We start from the raw sequence: 14,803 nt of genomic DNA on the forward strand, positions 1-14,803 counted from the left end.
GTCAGCGTCGTCGGCACACCATGAGTTCTCACTGGAAGCAGATTGTCCTTTCTCAGGCCGCACCACCGTCTGTGACACTCTGCTCTGAGGGGTGCTCATTGTGCAGGTGTCTCAGGGCCCTGCCAGGCTCCATACAGCAGGGGAACCTGCACTTGGATGGGAGCCCACACATGCTTCATCAACAAAATACTGATTCAAACTTACAGTCCCGAGGGGCTTGTTTTCTGCCAGTGTTTTCTTATTGGTTATTCCAACATACTGTGTCCTTTCAATCCTCACCAAATTCATCTTGCAAAGATCCCCATAGCCATGGATGTGTGTTAGACGTGGTTTCATTTCTTAGTTATACACCTTTTTGATGACTTTTAAATATATTTTGCGGGGGAGATGTACAACAACAAAAAAAAAGAGTAAAAATGCAGTCAGGCCTCTGGGGCGTGTCTAAGTGGGTACTGCCATCTGGGAGCGTAGGCAGCATCACCGTTCCTTCCTTGCTTAGAGCCAGACAACAATTGGCATTCAGGATCTAAGGCACAGGAAAGTGAAAGAGAGGAAACAGCAGGTAGGTCCTTAAAATTGCTTTTAAAAAAATGAAATATAAGCAAGCTGTGTAGGCAAGAGTAGATTTCAGACTTGAGTGTTTGTGTGACTGAACCATCGTCCTCCACTACTTGAAGAGATAATGGAGCTTTTTGTCAATGAATGCTTGTATAGGGAGTTTGCACAATGTCCGTTTGGGCCACTGTTGAAAACCATCCTATCTAATCACTCATGTATGCTTTAGCAAAGCAAACGAGGTGGGGTTTTTGTTGTTGTTGTTGTTGTTGTTGTTTTTTAAATGCTGGCTATTTTTTATCTTGCTTTCAGAGTTTAGAATCTATTAATATAAAATTTGAATGTATGTTATTTGAGCTCTATTTTGAGTTATACAAAGAATGTTAAAATGAGTACTTCAGTCATACAGTTCTCAAGGTGGAGTTTCCTTTCAGAACTTGACACTTCCATTGTATAAAACTGTAATTATAAAAACCCCTATGTATGAGATTATCAACAAAGATTTATGAATGTAGACAGACATGCCCCAAAGTGTCTGGGGTCAAGTTCATCTCTCCAAAGATGGCTAACACAGTTAGGGATGCTTTTCCAGGTCTCTCCTTGTTAAAAGTACTACTTATCTAAGGGTATTGAAAAGGACAAAAGCTGACTTTGAAGAGGGCTGTGCTCACCTTGTAGGCGCAAGCTGACATAGTAGTAAAAGTAATAGGAAAATGGTGCACATGCCACTGGACCAGGGCCCTGGGGGTCTAGAATTAAGAGTGAAAGATGAGGATCCATGACTGATGAGATGGAAAAGGGAACATGCAAGACAAACTGCTCAAAGCACTGTTCACTAGCTTCCTAGTTAAGGACTGAGGCGAGGTAAGGAAGAGCAGCCATGCAGGAGGCTGCAGGCAATGGCTCTGCCAGATTCAAGTGAAAACAACAAGCTTGCCAACAGTGGCTGCAGGGAACGGTCACCATGGAAAAACCAAGAAGATCTTTAAGTGAAGCAAAATATTTCAGGAAAGGAATATAGAACAGGGAGTGTAAAGATTTTTACACTTGAGAGGCTCTTGTTTATAGACTTCAAAGATATAGGCTTTAGGATAGCACCTCAGAACTACTCTGTATCAAAGAACCAAATCAAAACAAAAAAACAACACAATGAAAAACAAAACAAAGTGGAAGAGGGCATGAACTAATGTATTTCCTAAAGACAATGAGGGACTGAGTCCCGATTTGCCATCCAGACAACCAGTCTATATCTCCTTCTTCTAACGGGATGCTCACAAAACTAGGAAGTGATCCTGAGAGGAGGGCAAGGATCCTCAGGGAGGTGGGAAATTGAAGCATCCAGCTTACAAAGAAACCAACGATAGAAATATGTAATAATAAATACAAAAAGGCTGTGGGAAGATGTCTGAAAAGGCCAGAGGGAAGCTTATATCTGTATAATAGATGGCTATTTAGAAATAGAAACCCTAAACATGGATGAATTAAGTGGCCAACTTAAGTTTGAAAGAGAACAAAATAGCTGAGAATGAGAGGCTATAAGAAAGGAGCGTCTGAACAGCGTGGGATGTGAGATCAGGAAAACTCATGAAGTAAAACTCAGTCCCACAGGCTCAAATAGTCAAAATCACAAACTGCAGATGCTCAGTAAAAGGTATACCACAAAGTAAAGGTGCCACAATCATACAGAAATCAAAATTTAAAATATAAATACATTACAAGTAATTTAAATGTATGCCAGGAACTTTGAAACTTCAAGAATATTCTTCAAAAATGTTAACATACAATTCAGAAACTATATTAGAAAATTAGAATTTGGACAAATGACAACAGAGAAAATCCTAAACCACAATTTATGTACATATTTAAATAATAGTATGCAGTTTTCTTTAAATACTTAGATAGAATTAGCATGTGATCCAGCAATTCTACTTTTAGGTATTTGCCCAAAATGATGGAGGTCAGTATGTCAGAAAATATGAGCTTTTCCATCACCAGTGCAGCTTTGCTCACAGCAGCCAAGATAAGGAATCAACTTAAGTGTCCGTCGTGGCTGTCTCAATAAAGAAAATGTGACACCTACCTACAGTGGCACATCAAGCAGAGAGAGCTTTGTCATTTGCAGTTACACAGATGAACCTGAGGCCCGTAGGTAAGTGAAATGAGCCAGGCACAGAGGAAGTCCTATTTTGATTTTTAGTAGAGGATACACTAATGAGAAGGAAAACCAAATGTAAGAGATTCAAGAGACATCTTAGCCTTGTTGAGTCACACAGTTTCAACATTTGTGGATTAGGTAGACAGACAGCTATCAGACAGGATGACCAGTAGGGGACTGTGGATGATGGATACACATGCAGGCAGGTAGCTAGCACAGGTATGTGAATGCAAATGTGAAGTGTAGCTCTGTGAGCCTTTAGTCTCTCTTTATTCTTCACTCTTCTATTTGGAATTATCAGTCTACATCTAAGTGTAAAATGCACAGACATTAATGAGATAAACTAAGCAGAATCCACTCAAATTTATCACAGGGGGAACAATTATTTTAGGAGCTAACAGAAAATCTGATCGTTGATACAGTGGCTACGCTTCTGTTCAAACCATACTGTGTCGTTCTCCTGTATCTAAACCTGAATCTGAAAAACTTACTTATAATCCTCAGTTTTCGGTAGCATACACTGCAAAGCAAATAATTCAATAGTTTTACTTATACATCATCAAATCATAAATCTTAGTCTACTGAATTAGCTTGCTTGAATAATTTATGCCTAAGTATTGATTCATTTATAAGAAACTACTGATACTGAGGGCATGCTAGAAAGAAACAAGTAGCCTAGTTGCTAAAACTGCTCTACCGTGGAATTGCTGTGATCAGACTTATCATGGCAGTAATATCACAATGCCTCTCTAGACTCTAAAACTCAAGGCTTTCTAACATATTTTGAGGGTTTATTTGCAATTCAAGAGAACACTAGAGTTTAAAAATACATTCCAGGGCTTGCTTAGAATTCACCTATTAACAATGGAAACAGAAGAAAGAGAGTAACAATAAAAGAATACCTGGCCACTCAGAAATAAAGACAGAACTACATCTAACTTAGACCTCACAGTGCATGTCAAAAGACATTTGTGATTTATGCACTCACAGCAATTTTTGATGTGTACTGATTTCAAAGACACATTTGGTATGTGCAACACCATTTTCCTAATGGCAAAAGGAAGTCAATAGCTAATCCATGAGCATTTTAGCTTATCAATATTGGAATATTATAAACCATTTTCAGTGGGCTGAATATGTGACTATCATTAAACACTATAATTTTCAGTAATATTCAAGAAGGGCTGTGACTTTATGATATGAATAGTCCTTGACATTCATAATTCTCAAGCACTTTCTTTTATCATTTTGCTGATGTATGTTCTATTCTAAAATCGGAAGGATAATGGATGGGCTTCTTAAACTGTAAATTAGGTTTTATATCAGAGCCTTGTCACTCCTGACAGGTGACCTGTCACTGGTCCTGCCTCTACAGCCCTCCTTCCTGCTGCTTCTCAAGGACAGAGGGTCAGCCTTAAAGAAAGTCCTGGAGACTGCTGAATCCCTCAGGAAACATCTTAGGAACGTAATAACATTTACTGCAAGCCATAATCATTTTATGTTCTCTCTAACAGCTAAGAGCAGAGCTATACTTTGCTGTCACATGTATTTTTATTAATCAAGGACATTTAAAGTTTGAGTGGATATTATAAATTTCAAAGCTTAGATACTTCTGATGTGTTTGAAGCAAGTCCTAAAATTTAGAAAAATAGAGCACCTGCCAGGATCATTAATTGGTTTCATGAAAGCAGAATCCAGATGTGTGTTAGGGGATATTTTGAATTAAAGGTATTCTTAAATGTGATTAAAAAGAAAATTTGGCACAGCAGGTGTAATTAGGGAGATAAAATAGAGCATGTACATGACAAACTCTTATCAATAATGGCAGGACATAAATCAATCTTACATTTTACTGTAAAACAATATTATAATCAGAAGCATAATGCAATCAAAGCAACTGGCTTTCTATCAGAATGAATAGTGAAGATGGTTTGAAAACATCGGAAGGAACTGATTCCTAAACTGCTCACCATTCTAACCGTGGCACTGAGTCTAAAGCCTGATATTTAGAGCATGCTGCATAATAGAACAAAGTTCTGTAATGACAGCAATGTGGAGTTGCTGACCATGGTTCTTTTATCAGACTAGGCGTTATGACCAAGAAATGCAGCTTTTAAATGTCCTTACATGTGTGAATTTTAAGATAAAGATTACAAGTGAAAACTTATAAAGAAAGGGGACTCTGGTATGCAGCATGCCAAGTTCCCTACTTTGGAAGGAGGGCAAAGTACAAGCTCCTAAGCAGAGCCTTGAGGTATAATGAGCTGTGGAGCCTCTGTTCTCTAGTCTTCCATGGTAGAGATCCATGCAATAACACAAAGATCCCCAGACTAAACCTGCTGTAACCCTTCCTGGTCTGGAATAGCCGTGGGATACCACGTTTTTTAGAACGGTTCCTTGCCCACGGATCATTCAACATGCATTCACTGACAACTTGGTATATGTTTGTTAGTATCTTTTGGCACAGGGATGTAATGAACATAAAAACCCATGTCCATTCACCTCAAATATTGCAATGTACTAGGTCAATTTGTGCCTTTGGGTCTCCCCCCAAATACTATAGTTTAGACAGCTTTACAATTCACCTGATTTAGTGCTTTACTGCCATAATTTCTATTGCCTATACTTTTTTAAATTAGGCAATATCTAAATTCTACCTCTACACAATATCTACAAACCAATTTCTCCAACCCTAGAAAATTCTCTTGGTGTGCCAGAGCTCAATTTGCTCACATCCCAAGCCTATGTAAAAGCCTACAGGTTCATGAGCAGGTAGGGCGGGGCTAGTCTTTCAACAAAAGCTTTCTTCTTCTAAGTAGAGCAGGTTTTCCTCAACAAAATCTACTCCTTGAAGTTCACACACGAGGCAGCTCGTAGCAGTGGAGAGTATCTGAACATTTGTTTTCTAGGTACATACATTCCCTTATCAAATGGCTGCCTCCAGCCATCTCATTTGTATGGGCAACAAAGCCAGTTCCATAAATGCAAGAAGCAGTCTACATATTGTTGAAAGCCAAAGAATGCAAAGGCTCTTAACCCCAAACTGAAGATTTCCCTCAAACTTACACTTTCAAGAGTCTGGGTCAACATTATGTCTTCTGACTGAATGATGTGCAAATGTTCATTGTTAGAACTGGGAAATTAATGTTTTGTTCCTTTTGACAAAAAGTTCCTGAAAATAGAGCTTAAAATGAGCAGAAATCTATTTACTTTTGATTAAGGTCATATTATAGACATCCGTATCTATTCTAATGAAAACAGCAGATACACAAGTCACGATCTAAGCGGATTGAGTATATTAGCTTGTTCTTCATTTCACTGTGAGGTCTGTTCTCTTAGCCTTTTTATAGATGAGTAAGCTGTGAAGGAGAGAAATCAGACAGCTCATTGATCACCTGTGTGTGACCATACACAGTGCGCCTGGACTATCCAAGCCAGACATCTGATTCTCCTGTCCATGGTCTTAATGACTGTGATGCATACACAGTGCGCCTGAGCCATCCGAGCCAGGCATCTGAATATCCTGTCCATGGTCTCAAGAATTGTGATGCAGCGCTTCCAGTTATATACAAGTAATCCACATAGCTGCCTAAAGATCTGAGGAGCTACAGAATGCACTAAAGAAGTTGTTGTATGACAACTAGTTAGAAACTGAACAATTCAAGATTCGGTCAAATTAATTCAAAATCAAGCCTATAGAAAAACTGGAAATATGGAGTGTTCAAAAGAGAACACTGGAAAAATCAGTTTTCTCATTGAGGAATCACAGCTAAGTTTATTCATACTTAGAAACAATTATGGGGATCTTATTATAAGAATGTGGAGCTTGGAAAGGCTAGTTCATATATCTAGCTTTAAGGAATTTAAGGTCTGGAAAGTAATACATTGCTAAGTATTACACAGCTGTTCAATGAGACTAACTGTTGTAATTTAGTAAACTACTGTATACTTTGGGGGTGATGGGAAGTTAAATTCAACAGATGGTCACAAATTTCCACACAGAAATGGAACTTCTATACATTCCCAGCATCAATAACTAGAACACCTAGTTTGCTCAAGACTCATGGTTGAAGTGAGTCCTCAGGCCTTGGGCACTGTTGGTGAACTCACAGGAGAAATTATTCAGGGTAGCTCCACTTTCTCTCAGCAATGCGTTTTCATTTGTCACACTCGGGGAGGCAGTGCTTCTCTCTACTCCTATGCACTGCCTATGCATACCCATTGTCCATAGTTTATGGCAATATTATTTTTATTATTGCTATTCAGTGCTTAATTTAATTATTAGCCTAAGCATTATATCCTCCTCTCTAATTTAAGCATAGCAAATATGTTAAATGTGAATATTTTATTACATGTTATTTAATTTTCTAATATGTGCTTTATAATTATAATGTTCTGTGTTATTCATCACAGAAAACTGACCAGGGAACCATGATTCAGGAAACGTCAACCACGGCCTCCTGCAGTAAACTTACCTAAAGTTTCCAGGAAGTTTGCTACAGTAGCACAGACCCCTTCTGCAACAAGTAGGGAAACATGTATTCTCTGCTTATGTGCACATATAGTACTACATTGCTCCAGGTCATCTTGCATTAGTTCAACAGAGGAAACTCCGCATCTTTATATTACTATGACTTAGTCCTCTCCTCAAACACTGTAAATGACTCTACAAAAAGGATGCATCCAAGTTCTTAGATATTATTAGATATGAAAGAACAGATTGAATCCAGTAGAGTGATAATGGGTAACTTCAATACCCTACTTTCTCCAAAGGACAACTCTTCTAGACAAAAAGCCAAACAGAGAAACAATGGAGTTAAATGGCATCATAAATCACATGGCCCTAACAGACATTTCCAAAGAATTCCACTTAAATCCTAAAGGTTACATATTCTTGGTAGTCCATGGTACTTTCCTCAAAATCAATCACATATTAGGACACAAAGACTCAAAAAATATAGGAAAACTAAAAATACTACTGAATGATAATTGTATCAACAAAGAAATCAAGAGAGGAATTTAAACATTGGTTGAATTAAATGAATATGCAAATATAACATCCAAAAATATATTAGCACAGTCATAAGAAGTAAGTTTATAAAGAAAAAAGGCACAAGTGAGGATGCTTAGAAGGGGGAACAAAATTGTTACAAGAGGCAGATAGAGGGAACTGGGGGCTTCTGAATCAGGTGTGGGGAAGGACAGGAGAAATGGCCAGATGGCCTTGTAAATGAATAGAAATGTGCAACTGATGGGGATGAGGAGGCAGGGAGCATCTTCAGGAAGAGACAGAGACCTGGGGTAAGGGAGACACCCAAGAATCAATGGGGGGTAACCTTAGCTGTGACTCACAATACTGGGGATATGCAACCTGAAGGGGCCACCTTCTATAGTCAGGTCAGAACCCCAGTGGAGCAATAGAAACACCAACTCAACCCAAAATCTATCCTGTCTACAAGAAATACAGGCACAAGGATGAGGCAGAGACTGAAGGAATGGCCAACCAATAACCGGCCCAACTCAGGACTCATCCCATTGGCAAGTACCAATCCCTGATACTATTAATGGTAATCTGTTATGTTTGCAGATAAGATCATGTTGTCCTCTAAGAGGCTCCACCCAGCAGCTGACTCAGACAGATGCAGATACTCACAGCCAAACAGTGGATGGAGCTTGGGGACTCTAATGGAAGAACGGGAAGAAGGATTGTGGGCCAAAAAGGGAAGAACACACTTTTAAAGACTTGGCCATTTTATCCTGCATATGGTGCTAGAAAATGACACCATGACCCAAGGTAACATAATAAAATTTCTCTGACATCATTTCCCAAAACAGGGATTCAACTAGCAGTCCTCTGTAGGGAAGAAGAGCTCCCCCCACCCCCACCCCCAACTCAGTAGTGGGTGTGAGAAACCTTGACTCTAACAGTGAGAAAGTTGAGTTGAATAGTAAGCCAAACAGTTTGCTTTGCTTGCACTTCCACCTGCCACAACACACCTGCAGCACTGTAGCTGGAGATGTTCCCCATGCCTACAGTTCTACAGTGGGAAACGGTCACTGCAGACAGATATTCAGCTTTCCCCATCTCATCCTTTTCGGTAGGCTTAGGTATGTATTTTCTTCTGGGAAATACTGGGCTTGCCAGGAGAGCCAATCCACCTGTAGTCAGGTACAAATGAGGTATGGTTCTCAGCAGACAGGATGTAGATCTTGACACTGCTGTCCATTCCACTGGGAGGTCTCACAACAGAGAAACTAGCCAAATCATGGCTGCCTGAATGTCCCTGTCAGCATCCCCAAACAGCTTGATGTGTTCCATCTTCTTCTGATGATTGTGATCAGCAACGACCTGCAGCAGAGGCATCCACTGCTAGTATGTCTCCCATAGTTACAGTGCTAGAAGGCTTATCCTCCCAATGTAAGATTCCTGACTAAGTCATCGAGCATCCTCAGAAAAGGAAAGAGAGCCACCTCAATAAATACATAGAAATCAACCAAAAATGCATTAAAGATTTAAATTCCAGACCTGAATCCAAAACTGGAGAAAAAAAAAAAAAAGACAGGATAAAACCCCCATGACAACCATCATCTAGTATAGGCTAAAACCAGACAAATGGAGGGCACCATACTAAAACCAAATTTTAAAAAATGGATAAAACTTCTTTGGCATGTGTATGGTCTATAAATAACCTTTTTCATTAAAATTAGTAGTTTATATCCAAAATATAAGGCACTCAAACAACAAGATAACAGTAAGAAAATAATGTATTTTTTTAAAAAATGATCAAAGTGGGGTCTGGGGAGATGGCTTAGTAGGTAAAGAGCTTGTTGTACAACTATGAAGGCCTGAGTTCAGATCCCCAATGCCCATGTGAAAAACACCACGCATTTATAATAGCAGTGGTAGGGTGAGCAGCCGGTCAGAACTTGTGGATTTGGTAGCCATCCATCCATGTGAGATGGAGAACTCCAGGTGCAGTGAGAGGCTGTATCTCAAACAAACAAACAAACAAACAAACAACCAAAAACAATAAAAACAAAAAGATGCTGAGAGTAAAAGAGGACAAAAGCTGACATTGACCTCTGACCTCCAGATACTCATCCACAGGGATATCCACCTATATGCATATTTGTGAATTCACACACATACTCACAAGAATGGTCAAAGAACTTGCATAGATTATTTCTCAAATGACATACATATGGCAAGTGCTTTTATCTTTAAACTTGTCTGCATTATTAATTACCAGGAAATTGAAATTAAATTAAAATGACAAGATCTATCTTTGTGTGTTGTTGAAATGACTTTATAAGAAGTCATGTAGGAAAGAGAGCTTTCAAACACTATTTCTGGGAATGTAAGTAACATAGCTGTCATGCAAAGTAGATGTAGTTTCCTTTAAAAAAAAACAAGACAAAACAAGAATGGGTGTATTAAAGAACCTAGTAATTTAATTATATTTATATAACTAAAGAAACTGAAACCAGTATGCCAAAGGAAAATCCACACCCACATGTTCATCCCCGAATTACTCAACTAGTATGAATTGTCACAACTAGTATGAATCTGGACATTACTGCACAAAGTGAAACAAGCTAGATTCAGACTAATGCTGTATGATCTCCCTTGCACGTGGAATCCTAAAAAGCTGAACTTACAGAAAGATGTTTCCTGGGTTTTGGGGCACAGGGAGGGGAGAAACAGTGGCTTTTTCATCAAAGAATACAAATCTTCAGAAAGATGGGGGGGGATAATTTTGAGGTCTATGTACAGCAGAGTGATTATACTCAATAAAAATGGATATTTGAACTGACTAAACTTCAAATGTCTCAACAGAAATCCTGGGGAGTAACAACGGCCATGTTAATGAGCTTGACTTGATCACGCAGCATTGTGTATGTGCCCCGAAACATTAAAGTGGATTCATTTGCCAATCAGGAACTTTAATCATTAGAATAATCAAGACAAACGTAGGAACAAACACAGAAATGAGTATTATTTGGAATAAAGCTCTCATGGCTGTGCTCCAATACCTAGCCTACAAGCTTCAAGTATAAGTATGCATGTAACACAAAACTGGGCAATCTCACACAGATTAGTATACACTTGAATGTTTTTCTGGTAGAGTGAACTTTTTTTTTTTTTTTGGGTCAGTGTCTGGCCCTATTTTTAAAATCAGAACTCTAATAAGTACCATGATTCCTCTCCCTTTGCCTCTCTAGAGGAAAAAAATGCCACAGTTGCAGGTCTCTTCCATGCCAGGGGTTAAAACAGGCTGGCTTTGTTCTGCTAATCTTTTTCACACGTTGGTGTATCTTGTGAATCTTTAGTTCTGTAAGACATGATGGAGCTTATAAAATGTTTGCTAAACTAAAGAAAACATCTTTCCTGAATCTGTTCTTTTGGGATAGGAGAAAAAATGGAGGTCTCTAGAAAGCTAATCTCGATTTGGGCTAATCTCCATCATCTTTGCCTTTGCCTCCCCTCAGTTCTATGTTCCTCTTTCCTTTTTGCTCAGTCTTTACATTCTCTGTTTTCCTATTCAAAGTTTCTAAAGGCAGTGTTTCTTTCTGCTTTCAAACATCAAAATGTATAATAGTGCTTTCGTTTGCATTGTGTTTATAAAACAGGGCTCACTTCTCTTCGGTCTACAGTTGTATATGTCAATGAACCTTTTTCGGTATTACTTACTTTGTGTTACGTCATCTAGATCAGTAGGTGAAATGCTTCAAGTGATTGGCTTTTAAATAATTTCTTATTGTGATTCATGTATTAAAATGTGAATAAAATGTAAATTAATTTCATTTTGTACAAAAAACAAGAAGCAAATTATATATGTATAAAGGCATCTAAGTTCGTTTGAGGAGATTTATATTGGTCAGAGAGCATCATTCTGGAGGGAAGTATTTTGGGATGAGAGTGTGAAAATATTATCAAGGTTCTGCTTGAAATGATGAGCATCCAGGATGGCGTGCAGTTATGATAACAATACTTCTCCTCATTTTTTCCCTCAACTGGCAATATGTGCTTCTCGTTACCACAGCAACCCAATCAATTTCTGATTACAAATGCATGCAGAGCAATTTGGGCTGAGACTCGGGAAAATGAAGAGCATATTTGTAGAGTTAGAGAAAATTTGAAATTAGCCTGTATCACTCATCTGAAAGGCTGCACTTGGTATTAACAATGAAGATCAAGACTGAAAACTTAAAAGGGAGAGTTCTAGCGGATGGTAAGCCAGATTTTCTTGACAAATCATCATGTCTTGCAAAGATACAAAACATTTTTCAGAACTGCTGTTGTTGGTGTGCAATGGTATTTAATGCTAGCAGTTGAAAGCACAGAAGCAGAGAGAGATGACGGCCCAGACAGCAACGTGGGGACAGCTAATCACAGCACAGGCGACTTCAATCGCCTGCTCATGTGGATTTAGACGTTAGTTCCCAAATTGCAGCCTAAAGATTTTAGATAAATACTTTCTTCTTAGTTTTTGATTTTTTTATAAACTTAACGATTTTTTTAAACTCCCTTTTTAAAACTCACTAATTGTAACAGAAAATAAACACCAGTAAGATCAGACATTATATTGATTTTCAAGTCATTTCTAAAATGGAAAAAAAAAACCCTCAACAAAGAGAAACAACTTGGATTACATAGCCAGCCTAACTAAAAGGAAGGGATGCATGGCTTAAATATACCTTTTAGAAAGTGCTGGCCCTCTGGAGAACCCCCATCCTCACTGAATTAAGTGCATCTATAAACTAAAGAAAAGGCCACTGAAGTCATTAGGAAAACGTACAAACGACACCTGTGTGTCTCCTAAGCATTAATGCTGCTTCCAGATCACATAACTCACTAGCGCTAGCAGCTAAAGTATTGAGGAGGAGATTAGAATCCTATAAAGTCCTGAAAGTCTACTTTATAAGACAGGCCAGTTACATAGTAATAGACTTGTAAATATATATATATATATATATATATATATATATATATATCCCCACCATCTTCTGAGCAGTAGTAGGTGCTACTCTGACGCTGCTGAGCACACACTGTGCCTTTCAGTCTGACTTCACATCATCACTATGAAGCCTGCCAAGCTGTGTAGTATTTCCTGCAGTTGATGAAGCACTGCTTGTCAGCTTTAGCCCAGTGCCATCAGATGACAGAGACTAGACAAAGGCAATTACTTTGTGGAAACTACAACACTTAACATGTGAAGAGCACTAGAGACACCTTATTAAGAGTGACAAAGGGATTCTGCTATAGTCTAGTTGCAAATGCCTAGTATAGCTTCTCAAAATAATATTTTATTATCTTGCAGCTGGGACAAACTTTTCTTTTGTTTATTTTATTGCTGTTGGTTTTTTTTTGGTTTTTTTGTTTGTTTGTTTGTTTTGTTTTGTTTTGAGAGACAAGATTTTACTATGTACCTATGGCTGATCCTGGGACTCACAGGGATCCCCCTGCCTCTGCCTCCCAAGTACTGGAACTAAAGTCATACACCACTATACCTGTACTGGCTAGTTTTGTGTCAACTTGACACAGCTGGGGTTATCACAGAGAAAGGAGCTTCAGTTGAGGAAATGCCTCCATGAGATCCAGCTGTAAGGCATTTTCTCAATTAGTGATCAAGGGGGAAAGGCCCCTTGTGGGTGGAACCGTCTCTGGGCTGGTAGTCTTGGGTTCTATAAGAGAGCAGGCTGAGCAAACCAGGGGAAGCAAGCCAGTAAGGAACATCCCTCCATGGCCTCTGCATCAGTTCCTGCTTTCTGACCTGCTTGAGTTCCAGTCCTGACTTCCTTGGTGATAAACAGCAGTATGGAAGTATAAGCTGAATAAACCCTTTCCTCCCCAACTTGCTTCTTGGTCATGATGTTTGTGCAGGAATAGAAACACTGACTAAGACAATACCTAACCGTGTGTGTGTGTGTGTGTGTGTGTGTGTGTATGCATGTGTGTGTGTATGCATGTGTGTGTGTATGCATGTGTGTGTGATATATACACATATGTATATATGCACATATGATGCATGTATGTTTTAGAACTACGTGGCTTACTCAGCATCCTAGAATAATTTAATGAGTAAAGTAACAGTAAATTCCAATGAGTAAAATAGTTAGGAAATTATTTTTCTGAATGCTATAAAAATTTTAATTGGTTCATTAATCTAGTTCAATGTGTTATCAATCAAATTTTCAAAATTCACTGATGAAACACATTTATGGATCTAGGTCAGCATGAAAGCTAGCTCTTGGCCCTAGGCTGAAAAAAATTTATGATTTCTTATAAATGTAAAGGAATAGTAAGATATCTTTGAAAGAAAATAAATGAAGGCTGACATAAATTTAAGTTTTATGTGCAAAGAGCAAAATAAGTCTCAAATGAAGCAAAAAGTTAAAACATTAACTACCAGAATTTGTAATGGGAAACTTAACATAACTATATGCTGGGTAGCACACAATGGAGAAAATGAATGCTAACATGAATATACTGTAGTTGGAAAACTATGAAGACTCTGTTTCTACAATCTGCATGCATAAGCTCACTTGGCAATCAAGATAATACTGTATTTGAGTCATGTACATGTTTTCACATTATAGGAATTCTATGAAAACAATGTAGTTTGCACTTATGAAAGTAAATATTTGTGAGCTCTTCGGTGGCCTAAGAAAGTCCTCATGTAACAGGCCTTGATATATATAGTTTTTGAGAAAGTATGAGTATCTCAGCTATGACCAAAATGACATTGCCTCTGCCATTAGCAACCTCAAGTGGCAGCTGGGAGCAGGGTTCACTCTCATGTGGTCTGCTCTTTGATTGTTGATACAGTACTCCACTTTCATGTCACTGAACGAGACAGCTAAACCTAGCCAAATGAAGACTTGCCCACCAATATCCACAGTAGCTCTTTAAAGAAACATAGGCGCAAGCCTAATGTCCATCAATGATAAGTGAACAAATTGCACTGTGTCCATACAGGCAACCTTTCAACAATCACATGACACATGGAACTGTATCCATGAAGGCAACCTTTCAACAATCACATGACATGCGGAACTGTGCGAGCTTCTGGAAGAATCTGTGTTGGCTGA

At 38.6% G+C, this 14,803-nt stretch overlaps 1 protein-coding gene and 1 long non-coding RNA gene across 2 annotated transcripts in view; one reads left to right on the top strand and one right to left on the bottom strand.

Moving 5' to 3' along the window:
• The window catches only part of Pacrg (PARK2 co-regulated), a 437,183-nt gene that overhangs the window by 404,323 nt on the left and 18,057 nt on the right, over positions 1 to 14,803 (bottom strand). The gene's annotated exons all lie outside the window — the stretch shown is intronic.
• Positions 504 to 12,287, top strand: Gm16169 (predicted gene 16169). The gene is made up of 3 exons (NR_167741.1): positions 504 to 562; positions 8,298 to 8,504; positions 10,548 to 12,287. It is a non-coding gene; the product is annotated as a predicted gene 16169 (long non-coding RNA).

This window comes from Mus musculus, chromosome 17 (assembly GCF_000001635.26).
Source record: "Mus musculus strain C57BL/6J chromosome 17, GRCm38.p6 C57BL/6J".
Lineage (NCBI taxonomy): Eukaryota > Metazoa > Chordata > Mammalia > Rodentia > Muridae > Mus > Mus musculus.